This window comes from Cajanus cajan, chromosome 3, assembly GCF_000230855.2.
Source record: "Cajanus cajan strain Asha chromosome 3, NIPB_CcT2T_4, whole genome shotgun sequence".
Classification (NCBI taxonomy): domain Eukaryota; kingdom Viridiplantae; phylum Streptophyta; class Magnoliopsida; order Fabales; family Fabaceae; genus Cajanus; species Cajanus cajan.
Genome location: NC_138519.1, coordinates 13216230 through 13229516, shown reverse-complemented (window position 1 = coordinate 13229516; position 13287 = coordinate 13216230). Strand labels below are relative to the sequence as shown.

Here is a 13287-nt window from a genome sequence, read left to right as displayed (position 1 = left end):
ATATCAGCACCTTTAATCAAAATGAATAAAGGGGAATTTCCACTCTTTTTAAAGATGGCCGGAAATGACAAGCAGCTGAGAGAAGTACCTCTCACCACAAAGGCTATTACGTGCCTTACTACTTTGATTGAGCGACGGCGAGTGGACTGCGAGGAAAGGAAGTGTTTGCGTGGACGGCGAGTGGACTGCGAGCGACGGCGAGTGGACTGCGTGGCTGGTCCGGTTGCTCCGTGGCTGGAGTGCTTGGTCGTCGAATGGAGTTTGAAAATTGAAACCCTAGAAGTATTTCCGTTGCTCTTGTTCAGCATGCGTGACTCTTTACATTTTAGAACAAAATATTAATCTTTTAAAAATAAAATTAACCGGGAACGGGTATTTAACCTGGGACAGAGATGGGGATGAGAACGAGGACGGGGACGGGACGGGTAAGTATATACCCGTACCCGTACCTGTACCCGGTCAAAACAGGTATTTTCCATCAAAGTCAGGATGGGTTCACAAGTACGGGTTTATTTGTCATTCCTATTCCTAGCTCCAACAATGAAAACTAACAACATATGAATTACGACGACGTCTCACCAACTTGGGAGTTGGGAGCCAGCCCCAATCATTCATGATTTCATTATATGAATAAAAATTAAAGGATCTGTTCTTGGATTTTTTTATTATTCATAAAAAAAAAATATAAGGACAACAATAAAATTTGAAATTAAGATTTTCTACATAAAATTCTGATATTCCGCCACTGAGACTCCGATAATTCTAAAATCTTAATATATGTGTTATTTAAAGAAATAATTATATTTATTTTACGGAAAAACTAAAAGTAAATATTTTAGTAAATTAAAAAAAAAACATGCATTTAGATTCTCATTACACACACGTAGAGACTTTAATAAAATTTATAAAATACAAAATTTGCAAATCTAAGCGTTATATCATGTAATATAATTTTGATTAAATAAAAAATATATTATGAGTAGTAAAGGAAATTTATATGGGTTAAAAATGATATTGTATATGTATTAGTGAAGTGATGTAAAAAAAGAAGTGGGTTCTTGAGACCTTTTCATATGACTTGCTCCTCCTCATGCACCTACTTCCCCTGCACCTACCGCTAGCACCTACCTTCTCCCACCCCATTCCCCCAACAATATACCTTTTTTCTATTCTGCCTCTTCTTTTTTTCTCTTCTGTCCTCCCCCACAGGCCACAACCCCCACAACCAAAATAATTTCTCAAACACATATTACATTTATTTTACAACGCCTGTAAACACTTGCTTCAAATTGCAAAAAATTTAAAATATAAATTACGTCACTTTCTATATTGCTAAATCAATGTACAAAAACGATACTAAAATATATTTTTGCATTAATACTATGTTAAAATAAAAGTTATCAATAAAGTGGAATATTTGCATCAATAAAATTCATTATTTATAATAAAAAAATTATTAAACGAGTAAGTTAAATAGGACTTACTCATTCATCCTCATTTTCCCTCACTCCTCCTCTTTATCTATTTTTCTTTTTGGTGGCGTACCTCTATTTTTTTATGCCAATACTTTTTAATAGACATTTATGAATATAATTTTATTTAAACATATTTCAAGTCAATAATTATTTATATACATATTTAATAATAATAATATCTATTGCAAATATTTATATGCATATATAATAATATATACTGTTATAATTTATATATATATATATATAAATTAAAAAATGGTACTGTAAAAATTATAAATCTAATACTAGTACAACATCGCACATTATTATTATACTAGTTTTTTTTACAAGCATTATTACACTAGTTAAATAATATAAATAAGAAATTTCTCCATGGATGAGACACCTGTGAACTTTTCCTCATACAATAAACGTACTATATATAGATAGGTATTACATTTTTTGTACCGAATTAAGAAATTTCCTATACCGACTGGGATAAAACTTTAAAATAGTTGAATTTTTTTTTATCTTATGGATTATGGTGATCGAGTTGGTCGAAAGGGCCTTCAGAGCCTTCACAGTAGTTTATTGTTTTATTTCGTTAGTTCGTTTTGATACCTTGTGGCTTGTGTACGTGATTGAAACAAAAAAACAAATTCTATAATTCTATATATAGGAAATTTTGAGGGTAAGTAATCTTAGTTTAAAAAAAAAACAAAAGGTAGGCAGCATGAGTTGTCTTGTCGTGTTGATTTCCTAGTATAACAAGTTTCAGGCTGGGTATCCTTGTTGAAAAAGAACTGGCAGAATGTGAGTAGTTCACTCATAATATGTAGTAAAAACTTCTGCTGCTTTTACATTTTTTTTTTCTGTGCTTTACTAGTTATATGTTCTTGTAGATATTGGTGTAATTAAAAAGTTCAGCTATGTAGTCATGAATATTAAATGTGCACGGATCAAATCCATGTTTATCATAGGTTTTATCTTATATGCTTATGTAGATGATGCTGTCATATGTCCTTGTTTCTTTTTCTTACATTAAACCTGTCCAATATGCCCTTAATTTCCATTCCTAGTGTGACTGTGATCTCACCTAATGTGATTTCAAATCAAAGAATGGAAGTTTGTCAAATGATGTTATTGGCATGTGTTTAATTTTTTGCTTTAGATGATGTACCTGTCTGATGGGCATACTAAGTCTTCTAGTAGTCCAAAGGCCGAACGAAAACTCTGATCCGACACGTGGATGAAGGGATTGGTACCTGCAAAAGGCACTCCAACGCTCAAGTCAGGACAAGCACAAATATCTAGGGTAATTAATGAACAGTGACGTTACCTTTTGACCTGAGCTATTTATACTGACATTTATGGGCCCTGGACCCCATGGGCCCTGCAACATATTTACCGTATTAGGTAATACACTTTAATCGGCTAATTAATCCCTAATCTCTGATTAAGAATACCAAGTGATGATAGGCCGATCCAGGTGGCCGATTGACGTTCGGCTACCTGGTCCTGCCATTCGGTGGCCGATAGGGTGGTGGCCAAACCCTCCTACCTGTACACTGCCCCCCAGCCTTGAAGGAAGGTGAAGCTTTCTTTAAGGGTAAAACGGAGACAGTTACTAGGGTAAGGTGAACGGTTGCGTACTTGTAACCGTTGGATCTCGGGAATCGAACGGTTACGTATTTTCAAAACTTGAATTTTCCCGCCCGTTTTTTGAGCCTATAAATAGCTGCGTGGTAGGGCCATTCACACGTATTGCTCTCAACCGAATTGTGGTAGCCGAAGGTCTCTGAAGCCGATCCAACTAATGATTGTGATCCTTTGAAAGAATTGGTAAGTTGTTATCGCCATGGTTAATACTTCTACAAGCTCATCGGTCGGCAGCTCCCAGTCGTCGTCGTCCGAGGGATCCTTGTCTAGTGCTTCAAGTCGTCCAAGTGCGGTTCGGTCTCCAGTTGACGTCGAAAGACTGGATGATGATGTTTCTTCTTCAGGGGAAACTTCTACCAGCGGGAGTGAAGAGATTCAAGAGACGACGAAACGCGTATCGAATCGGCAGCGATACGGTCCATCCGATGTGTCGGGTTACGAGTGGGTCAATGGGGAGGTAACCTCCTACTACTCGCGTTATCGAGACACGGGCATGATCACCAACCTGCTGGATTACACCAAATGCTTGAACTTTGACGCCACTGAGGCTCCTTATCCGATTGGAGTTCGGTCATGCCGGAATAACGCCTTTCCGAATCCTGACATGGTCTGTCTTGATCAAAGTGGAGCGAAGATGGAGTCGTTCTATATGTACGATTGCCTCCTTCGGGATCTCAAGGTCAAGCTGCCGTTTGACGAATTTACTATGGGGTGTTGAGAGTGCTAAACGTTGCCCCTACCCAATTGCACCCGAATAGCTGGGCGCAATTGCAAGGTTTCAAACACCTGTGTAAGTGTATTGACATTAAGCCCTCTCCACTCCTCTTTCTGTATTTCTACTCGTCTCGGCCTTCTGTCTTGACGAAGTGCCACTCCTTAAGCCGAGTGGGGGATCGACTACTACTGGATAGTTTCACTTCATCATATAAAAACTTCAAGGCTGGATTTTTCCGAGTGACTATCAGGCCTAATGGACGACGCTTTTTCTTTGACAAGGACGAGAAGCCTCTATTTCCACTATATTGGACTCGTACCCCTCGGCCTTACGACGTAGTGCCGAAAAAGATGCTGACGACCGAAGAGCGGGAGGACCTGAAGTTATTACTTCGTCTTCCTCGGTGCTTGCCAACTAGGTCTTTAATTAACTTGGTTGAATCTTCACGTTGGTGGAATGACTTGATAGGTATGTTATCTGTCCTATTTCGACTGTCAATTAAATTCCTATTGATGTTTACCTAACCCTTTTTGCAGGAATCATGGTTACCAGCGGTGCCGACGAGCTGAATATTCGCAACTTGCTTGCTGCTCGGGCGAAGCAAGTCAGACAGGCCGGGGGTGTAGGCACTTCGGAAGTTGCACGCACCCCCCGACCAGATAATGATGACCGAACGCCTCCTTCTCCCGAACGCAAAAAAAAGAAGGGAAAAAAGGGAAAGGAGACCAGTCGGGAACGTCGTAAAAGGAAAAGCGCTGAGGAAAATCCAGAACGTGCTAAGAAGGCCAAGTCAGTGCCCGAGGCATCACCCAATCGGACTGTGATTGTGGTGCCGCCTCAGCTAATGTCTCGTGCCTTTCTTGGTGACGATGTGTCGGCCGAGACGATGATTCGGCCTGACATTGTGTCTCCTTTCGGGCAGGAGTTCTTGGCTAGCCTGGATGTAAGAGCCAAGTGGAGACTTTACTGCGAGGTGCAAACTCGCTCATTGGCCCTAGCTCATCACCTAGCCATGGAACCCATCGACGAGGTGGTGCACCTGAAACAAAGTTTAGAGGAGGCCGAGAGGACCGCCGTCGAAGCTATCGCGGTTAATGAAGAAGTGGCGGCCAAAAATCGGGATCTGGTGGCCGAGTTGGATGCTGTTCGGCGAGACAATGATACTTTTCGCCTGAACCTTCAAAAAGCAGCTAATGAAGAGCGACGCCGACTGGAGGAGGCTCAGGCCGAGTACAACAGCCTAAAGGAGCAGGTGAAAGAGAAGATTGCTGCTCAACATGAAGTTGGGTTTAAACACGCTGTTCGGCAGGCCAAGCACTTCGACCAATTTGAAGAGGGCTTCGAGTTTGATATGACCCAAGATTTTTACCAAGGGTCATTGATGTCTTTTACTGATATGCCCGAAGGGGCAAATCCCGATGGGGAAGAGCCAGAGGATGCCCCCCATGCAGAAGATGTCGAAACCTCTTCTGAGGAAGACACCATGGATGAGGGAAACCCGGAACCCGAGAATGAGGCCGAAGGAAATCCCGAAACTGTCATTCAAGCCGATGCAGCCCGAACTCCAGAAGAGTAGTTTAGTGTTTGATAGGTCTTATGTAACTTTTAACTTTTGTTTGAACAAGTGTAGACCGGGGGCCGATAGAGCCTCCCTTTTTAGAATGCAATGATATTGTCTCTTTTTGACTTGTGTCTTTAATACGTCTTCTTCATTCGAAGTACTTGTCAAATTTGCACGTAAGACTTAAGTAATAAGTAGCCGAATCGGTATTATTGTTTGTAAAAATGAAAAAACACTTGTATTCTGGAGCAAGACCGAGTGGAGTCCCTCGGAATTTCCTTGTCTTGCTAGCAATTCCGAGTGGAGGTTACTCGGAATTGCTTGTCTTGCTAGCAAAACCGAGTGGAGTCACTCGGAATTGCCTTGCTTTTTGAGCAAGACCGAGTGGAGTCACTCGGAATTGCTCTGCTTTTGGAGCAAGACCGAGTGGAGGTCACTCGGACTTGCCTTGTCTTGCTGGCAAAACCGAGTAGAGGTCACTCAGAATTGCCTTGTTTTTTAGGCAAGACCGAATGGAGGTCACTCGAACTTGCATTGTCTTGCTGGCAAAACCGAGTAGAGGTCACTCAGAATTGCCTTGTCTTACTAGCAAAACCGAGTGGAGTCACTCGGTATTGCCTTGCTTTTTGAGCAAGACCGAGTGGAGTCACTCGGAATTGCTCTGCTTTTTGAGCAAGACCGAGTGGAGGTCACTCGGAATTGCCTTGCTTTTTGAGCAAGACCGAGTGGAGTCACTCGGAATTGCTCTGCTTTTTGAGCAAGACCGAGTGGAGGTCACTCGGACTTGCCTTGTCTTGCTGGCAAAACCGAGTAGAGGTCACTCGGAATTGCCTTGTTTTTTAGGCAAGACCGAATGGAGGTCACTCGGACTTGCATTGTCTTGCTGGCAAAATCGAGTAGAGGTCACTCGGAATTGCCTTGTCTTGCTAGCAAAACTGAGTGGAGTCACTCGGTATTGCCTTGCTTTTTGAGCAAGACCGAGTGGAGTCACTCGAAATTGCTCTGCTTTTTGAGCAAGACCGAGTGGAGGTCACTCGGAATTGCATTGTCTTGCTGGTAAAACCGAGTAGAGGTCACTCGGAATTGCCTTGTCTTGCTAGCAAAACCGAGTAGAGGTTACTTGGAATTACCTTGTCTTGCTAGCAAAACTGAGTGGAGGTCACTCGGAATTGATTAACTCGGGAGGGAAACCTCTTTTATTGATTGTGAAGGTACATCCTTAGCCGAGTTGACCAACTCGGGAGGGAAACCTTTTTTGATGATTGTCAAGGTACATCCTTAGCCGAGTTGACCAACTCGGGAGGGAAACCTTTTTTGATGATTGTGATGGTACATCCTTAGCCGAGTTGACCAACTCGGGAGGGAAACCTTTTTATATTTTGGAACAAGTAGAAGAGTAAGAATAACCATGACATGAATTGTCTTTCATTGATGTGTGTGCCTCGTTAAAAACCTTGTCGGCCAAAACCCCTTTTCACTTTTTTATAAGGGGAGAAAAGACCGATCAAGGAAAAGAGTGCACTTTGGAATTACATTGTCATTATATTACAACCTTAACTATAGTATGTTTTCAAATGCGACGCGTTCCACGTTCTTGGGATGATCTTGCCCGAGAGCTCTTCAAGCTTATATGCTCCGTTGTCGAGGCTGTGTCGGACTCGAAATGGGCCATCCCAATTTGCCGCCAGCTTGCCTTCTCGCGGATTGCGTCTTGCCGACCCTTGTACTCGCCACACTAAATCTCCCTCCTTGAAGCTTCTCTTAGCGAGATTAGAATTGAATCTTCGAGTCATCCTCTGCTTACACGCTTTGGCCACGATCCGAGCCTTAGCACGTACCTCGTCGACTAAATCAATATCCACCCGAATAGATGCATCATTAGTGAGTTCATCGAAATGTGCTCGGCGGAACGAGGGTTCGCCTACTTCGACGGGTATCATTGCATCAACACCATATGTCAATCGGAAGGGGGTCTCCTGGGTGGTGGATTGAGGGGTACAACGATACGCCCATAACACTTCCAAAAGCTCTTCGGCCCATGTGCCCTTGGCTTTCCCTAGGCGCTTCTTTAGTTCCGAGAGGATGACCTTGTTGGCCGCTTCGGCTTGGCCATTTGACTGTGGGTGCTCAACTGATGTGAATCGGTGTTTAATCCCCAAGTCCTGAAGGAACTTATTGAACTTCTGATCTACGAACTGAAGTCCATTATCTGTGATGATGGCATGTGGGATACCGAATCGTGTGATGACACTCTTCCAGAGGAACTTCTTCACATTGTTTGCCGTGATTGTTGCGAGAGGTTAGGCCTCAATCCACTTAGTAAAATAATCCACCGCGACCAGCAAGAACTTGCATTGCCCTTTAGCGAGTGGAAACGGTCCTAATATATCCATTCCCCATATGGCAAACGGCCATGGGGAAGTGATGCTGTGTAGCTGCTCAGCTGATGCATGTATCAAATTGCCATGCTTTTGGCATTGGATGCATTTTTTGACGAATTCCATTTAATCAGATTTGAGTGTCGGCTAATAATAGCGGCCCGAAGGACCTTTGTTGCTAAAGTTCTCCCTCCCGAATGAGAGCCGCAGATTCCTTCATGCACTTCCCGCAACACATAATTGGCCTCTTCATTGTTTAAACACTTGAGTAAAGGAGACGAGAAACCTCTTCGAAAAAGCTCCCCTCCTATAGCAGAATATCTCACAGCTTGGGTTCTTAACTTTTTGGCTGCCGAAGGACATGTCGGCACGACTCCTTCAATGATGAATCGTAATATGTCGGTCATCCATGTTGCCGACTGCTCGGAGACTGATAAGCATTCAACTACCTCAATGCTTGGGGTTGAGAGTTCCAAATGAAGGGTGGTTCGAAGCTATCCTGGTTTCCGATTGCTGGTTGCCAGTCTGGCTAGCTGATCTGCCCTGTCATTATATTCGCGGGGAGTGTGCTTCACCGATACTTGGTCAAAATGTTGGCACATGTTTTGAAAAGTATGATAGTATTTTAACAGTTGGGCATCCTTAACCTGAAAATTCTCGTTGACCTGCTCCGAAACAACTTTTGAATCAATCCAACATAGCAAATTCCGAACGCCAACTTCCCGAGCCAACCTCAATCCCGCCAGTAATGCCTCGTATTCGGCTTGATTATTTGAGGCTTTGAAAGCGAAACGAAGGGATTGCTCAAGTGCCAAGCCTGTTGGTCCTTCGAGAATTATTCCCGCCCCACTTCCTTGGTTATTAGACGAACCGTCAACACGAAGTACCCATTGATCATTCTCAAAATGGCCCATCGGTTGCAACTCATTGACGAAGTCGACTAGGCACTGAGATTTGATCGGTCCTCTTGGTTCAAACGCTATGTCAAATTCAGATAACTCTACAGACCAGGCCATCATTCGTCCTGCTAGCTCGGGTTTTCGTAGGACCTTGGCAATGGGACAATCAGTCCGAACGATAACCTTATGGCTGTGAAAATACTGCCGAAGACGTCGTGCTGTGTGGACCAAGCCGAGTGCCATCTTCTCGAGTAGTTGGTATCTTTTTTCGGCATCTTGTAGCATTCGACTCACGAAATATACCGGCTTCTGAGATTCTTTTTCTTGCACGAGGACGGCGCTGATTGCCTCATTAGAAACACACAAATACACTATCATGTTGAGGCTTGGATCGGGTTTTGAAAGTATCGGGGGTGTGCCGAGTCGATGTTTGAGGATCTTGAATGATTCTTCACACTTTGCAGTCCAAGTGAACTTATTGGCATTTTTTAACAACCCGAGGATGGGCTTAGCAGTTTCGGCTAGGCAGGGAAGGAACCGAGAAAGAGACGTGAGTCGTCCGGATAACACTTGAACTTCTTTAATATTATGCGGGCATCGCATGCCGATGACCGATTGACATTTATCCGGGTTAGCTTCAATACCTCTGGCAGATAGCATGAATCCAAGAAACTTACCCCCCGCTATACCGAAGACACATTTTTCAGGGTTCAGTCTCATGTCATGCTTTCAGACTTGCTTGAAAACTTCTTCAAGATCACTTTGGTGGGTGCCGAGGTCATCTGATTTGACAACCATATCATCAACATAAACTTCCAAGTTTCAGCCGATCTGATGTTTGAAAATTTTGTCCATAAGTCGTTGGTACGTTGCTCCGGCGTTTTTTAGGCCGAAGGGCATGACTCGGTAGCAGTAGTTGGCCGAGTCCGTGATGAAAGCTGTTTTCTCTTCGTACTGCGGGTGCATGCGTATTTGATTGTAGCCTGAGTAAGCATCCAAGAAAGTCAATAAACGATGTCCAAACGCCCCATCAACCAAGCGGTCAATGTTAGGTAGTGGATAGGCATCTTTCGGGCATGCCTTGTTGAAATTGGTATAATCTGTGCACATTCGCCATTTGCCGCTTGGCTTTTTAACCATGACTACATTGGCTAGCCATGTGGTGTACTGTACTTCCCTAATGAAGCGGGCTTGCAATAACATGGCTACTTCTAACTCAACAGCAGCTTTTCTCTCCGATCCCATTTTCCTTTTTCTTTGTGCCACGGGTTTAGCGGCCGAGCAGATCGATAGCCTGTGACACATAAAGCTCGGATCTATTCCAGGCATGTCGGACGGAGTCCAGGCAAACAAGTCTTTGTTCGAGGCAATTACTTTACTCAATTCAAGTCTTTCGGTGTCTGACAAACCACTGCCGATGTAGGTGACTTGAGATGCCTGTTTTCCGATTTGTATTGGGATCTTTTCTTCCATCGGTTCTGCCCTTTCATCATTCATTCGTGGATCGAGGTCACATAGTGAAGCCGATTCTGGAGAAGGGGTGATCGCATGAACCCTCCTTGATTTTGCTGATTTTTCTTGAATAGGTGGTACGCGCAAGCTAGCAAAATAACACTCCCGAGCTGCCTTTTGATCGGCGTGTATGGTGAGAATGTTTCCTTTGGCCGATGGGAACTTCATAGCCAGATGCGGGGTTGACACAATTGCCCCCAGGGCATTCAATGATGGCCGACCAAGTAGTATGTTATAAGATGTGTTAGCTTGGACGACGATATATTTCACCTGGATATCTCGGTGCTCCCTTTCGTCGAAACAAAACCGAGTAGAGAGTTTAATGAATCCCTTGGTGTTGACCCTTTCCCCTGCAAAACCAACCAGCGGCTCATTGTAGGGGGTTAGCTCTTCTTCGGGGATACCGAGCTGTACGAAAGTGTTCCAATATAGAATATCAGCCGAACTGCCCTGATCAATTAGTGTCTTCTTCACAATACAATTGCGTATTTCTACGCTGATGACCATAGGATCATCCTGAACTGGATCAATGCCCTTAAAATCCTCATCAGTGAATGTGATAGTGGGCAATCGCCGAGTCACCCGTTGCTCAAGAGCATTCACCGATCGAACAACTCGCAAATGTCGTTTTTGAGCCGATGATGTCGACCCGCCACCGGCAAAACCCCCGGCAATCGTGTTGATTACCCGACGATGCGTTGTATGAGGGTCCTATTTCCGATCCCTTGATCGGTTGCGCTCGCGGCGATGCCTATCTGAGTGGTCCGACCTGTCTTGCTGCCGAGGTTGGTATGTTGACTGATGGCGAGATGAGTTTGGCTGATCCACGAAATTTCTGAGTTGCCCTTGTTTGATCAAATCTTCAATTTTATCTCTCAACGCCGTGCACTCTTCGGTCGAATGTCCGCGATTGTGGTGATACTTGCAAGATTTGTTGACATCGGCGCGGGGTGGTGTTGAGGCTCTGTTTGGGACTGCTAACACTTCTGAGGCGAGTGCTTGTTCAAGCACAACGGCTCGGCTTGCATTGAGTGGTGTGTAATGGGAGTACTTCGGACCTCGCGCAGGTCGATCACGTAAGGTTAACTCTTTACCTCGCCCCCTGTATGGTTGTTCTGGTTGCTTCTCAAGTTTTCTACCCTATTCGGCTCGGGCCTGATTGCGATACTCTGCCAATTCTTCCATCTGCATGTATTTATCTACCCACCTTCGTAGGTCATTCATGTCCGAAGGAGGTTTCTTGCAGATGTTATTAACAAATGGTCCAGGTTTCAAAGCTGTTGTGAGATGGTGGAGCGCTACAGCCGGATTAAGATCTCGGATCTCCAAGGTTGCCTTGTTGAACCGATCCATGAAAGTTCGAAGCGACTCCTTCTTGTCTTGTCGAAGGCTAACCAGCGACAAGGACGTCAAACTGTGAGGGCGACTTGTTGCAAACTGAATAGTAAAGTGGGACGACAAAGTGTTGAACGAGTCAATGGAATTGGGGGGAAGCCGAGTGAACCAACTCAAGGCCCTGCCCTTGAGGGATGTTGGAAAAATCCAACACAACGCGGCATCATCCGTGGTGCTCAAAGTTACCTGCGTTAAGAAAACATCCAAATGTTCGTTAGGATCTGTTGTACCATCATATTTGTCAATAGGCAGAGATTTCCAATTGTCCATTAAGGGGAGTTGCATAATAGAGGGGGTGAAAGGATGTCGGTGCGATCCGATAGTTGCTACATCTGCAGGACGACCAACTGTGGGGAGGGCCGAAGGGAACTTCTTGGGTGCTGCTGCCGAAGCATGGGGAACCGAGGTGTGGATCGCCTGGGACTGATAAGACCCTTGAGTTTGCGAGTTTGCCGCTTGGGAGGGTTTCCATGACATGTTATCCTTTTTTAAGGCCTTGTTCTCGGCTTTCAAGGCCGCAAGTTCCCTTGCATCTTTTTCTCGTTGCTGTTTCATGATCTCCATTTCCTGCTTTAACACCCGAACAGCTTCAGAAAGATCCGTTTCGTCAACAACCTCAACATGTTCTTCATTCTCGTGTTGGTGGTCCTGCGTATTTGTTCTCCTAGTTATCGCCATGACTTAATCCAATTAATCTTCGAACTCTCCGTTCGGCCCCACGGTGGGCGCCAAATGTACCTGTCTGATGGGCACACTAAGTCTTCTAGTAGTCCAAAGGCCGAACGAGAACTCCGATCCGACACGTGGATGAAGGGGTTGGTACCTGCAAAAGGCACTCCAACGCTCAAGTCAGGACAAACACAAATATCTAGGGTAATTAATGAACAGTGACGTTACCTTTTGACCTGAGCTATTTATACTGACATTTATGGGCCCTGGACTCCATGGGCCCTGCAACATATTTACCGTATTAGGTAATACACTTTAATCGACTAATTAATCCCTAATCTCTGATTAAGAATACCAAGTGATGATAGGCCGATCCAGGTGGCCGATTGACGTTCGGCTACCTGGTCCTGCCATTCGGCGGCTGATAGGGTGGTGGTCGAACCCTCCTACCTGTACACTGATGACTTTGGGCACAAATGTGCCGGTGTCGCATTTGCAACTGTTCATTCTATTTTTATTTGCTCAATCTTACGATGAATTTTTGTTGATTTCAGGTTAGGTGCTTGTATCCGAAGAGTACCATGGGAAAATCTTACCGTGTCTTTTGAGGGATTTCTTTTTTCATTTCGGTGAATTTGTGATCGCGCTTGATACATTATCTTAATAGCTAGATACAAATTTTCATCTTGTTTTGTTGGATGATCTTTTATGGTTAGTGTTTCGTGTTCATGTTCAAAGTTCAAACATTCGATTATGATATGCATTATTTTTGGTGCTGCTTTCCTAATTGCTATAACTCAATCCCATTTCAGCTTATAAATTCCTTTATTTTATTTTGGCCTCAAAATTGGCTGAATTGCCTTAACTATGCATTTTATTTGAAAATAAAAATATATTGTTAATGTGCATAATTAGCGCAGCACAATAATTTTCAAAGTGCTAATCGAATGACATTTTTGTGGTTTGAAAAGTTAAAATGGCGTGTGTGTCTATAACATATAAATGGCTTTTGTTCTTTTTTATAGTAATTGGGGCTGGGGCAAAA

The 13287-nt window shown here is 43.8% G+C and overlaps 1 long non-coding RNA gene across 1 annotated transcript; it reads left to right on the top strand.

Annotated features, from left to right (window-relative positions):
* Nucleotides 1-2177: 2177 nt before the first annotated feature.
* LOC114916792 (uncharacterized) lies at nucleotides 2178-13038 on the top strand. The gene is made up of 2 exons (XR_003805390.2): nucleotides 2178-2267; nucleotides 12797-13038. It is a non-coding gene; the product is annotated as an uncharacterized LOC114916792 (long non-coding RNA).
* Nucleotides 13039-13287: the final 249 nt, after the last annotated feature.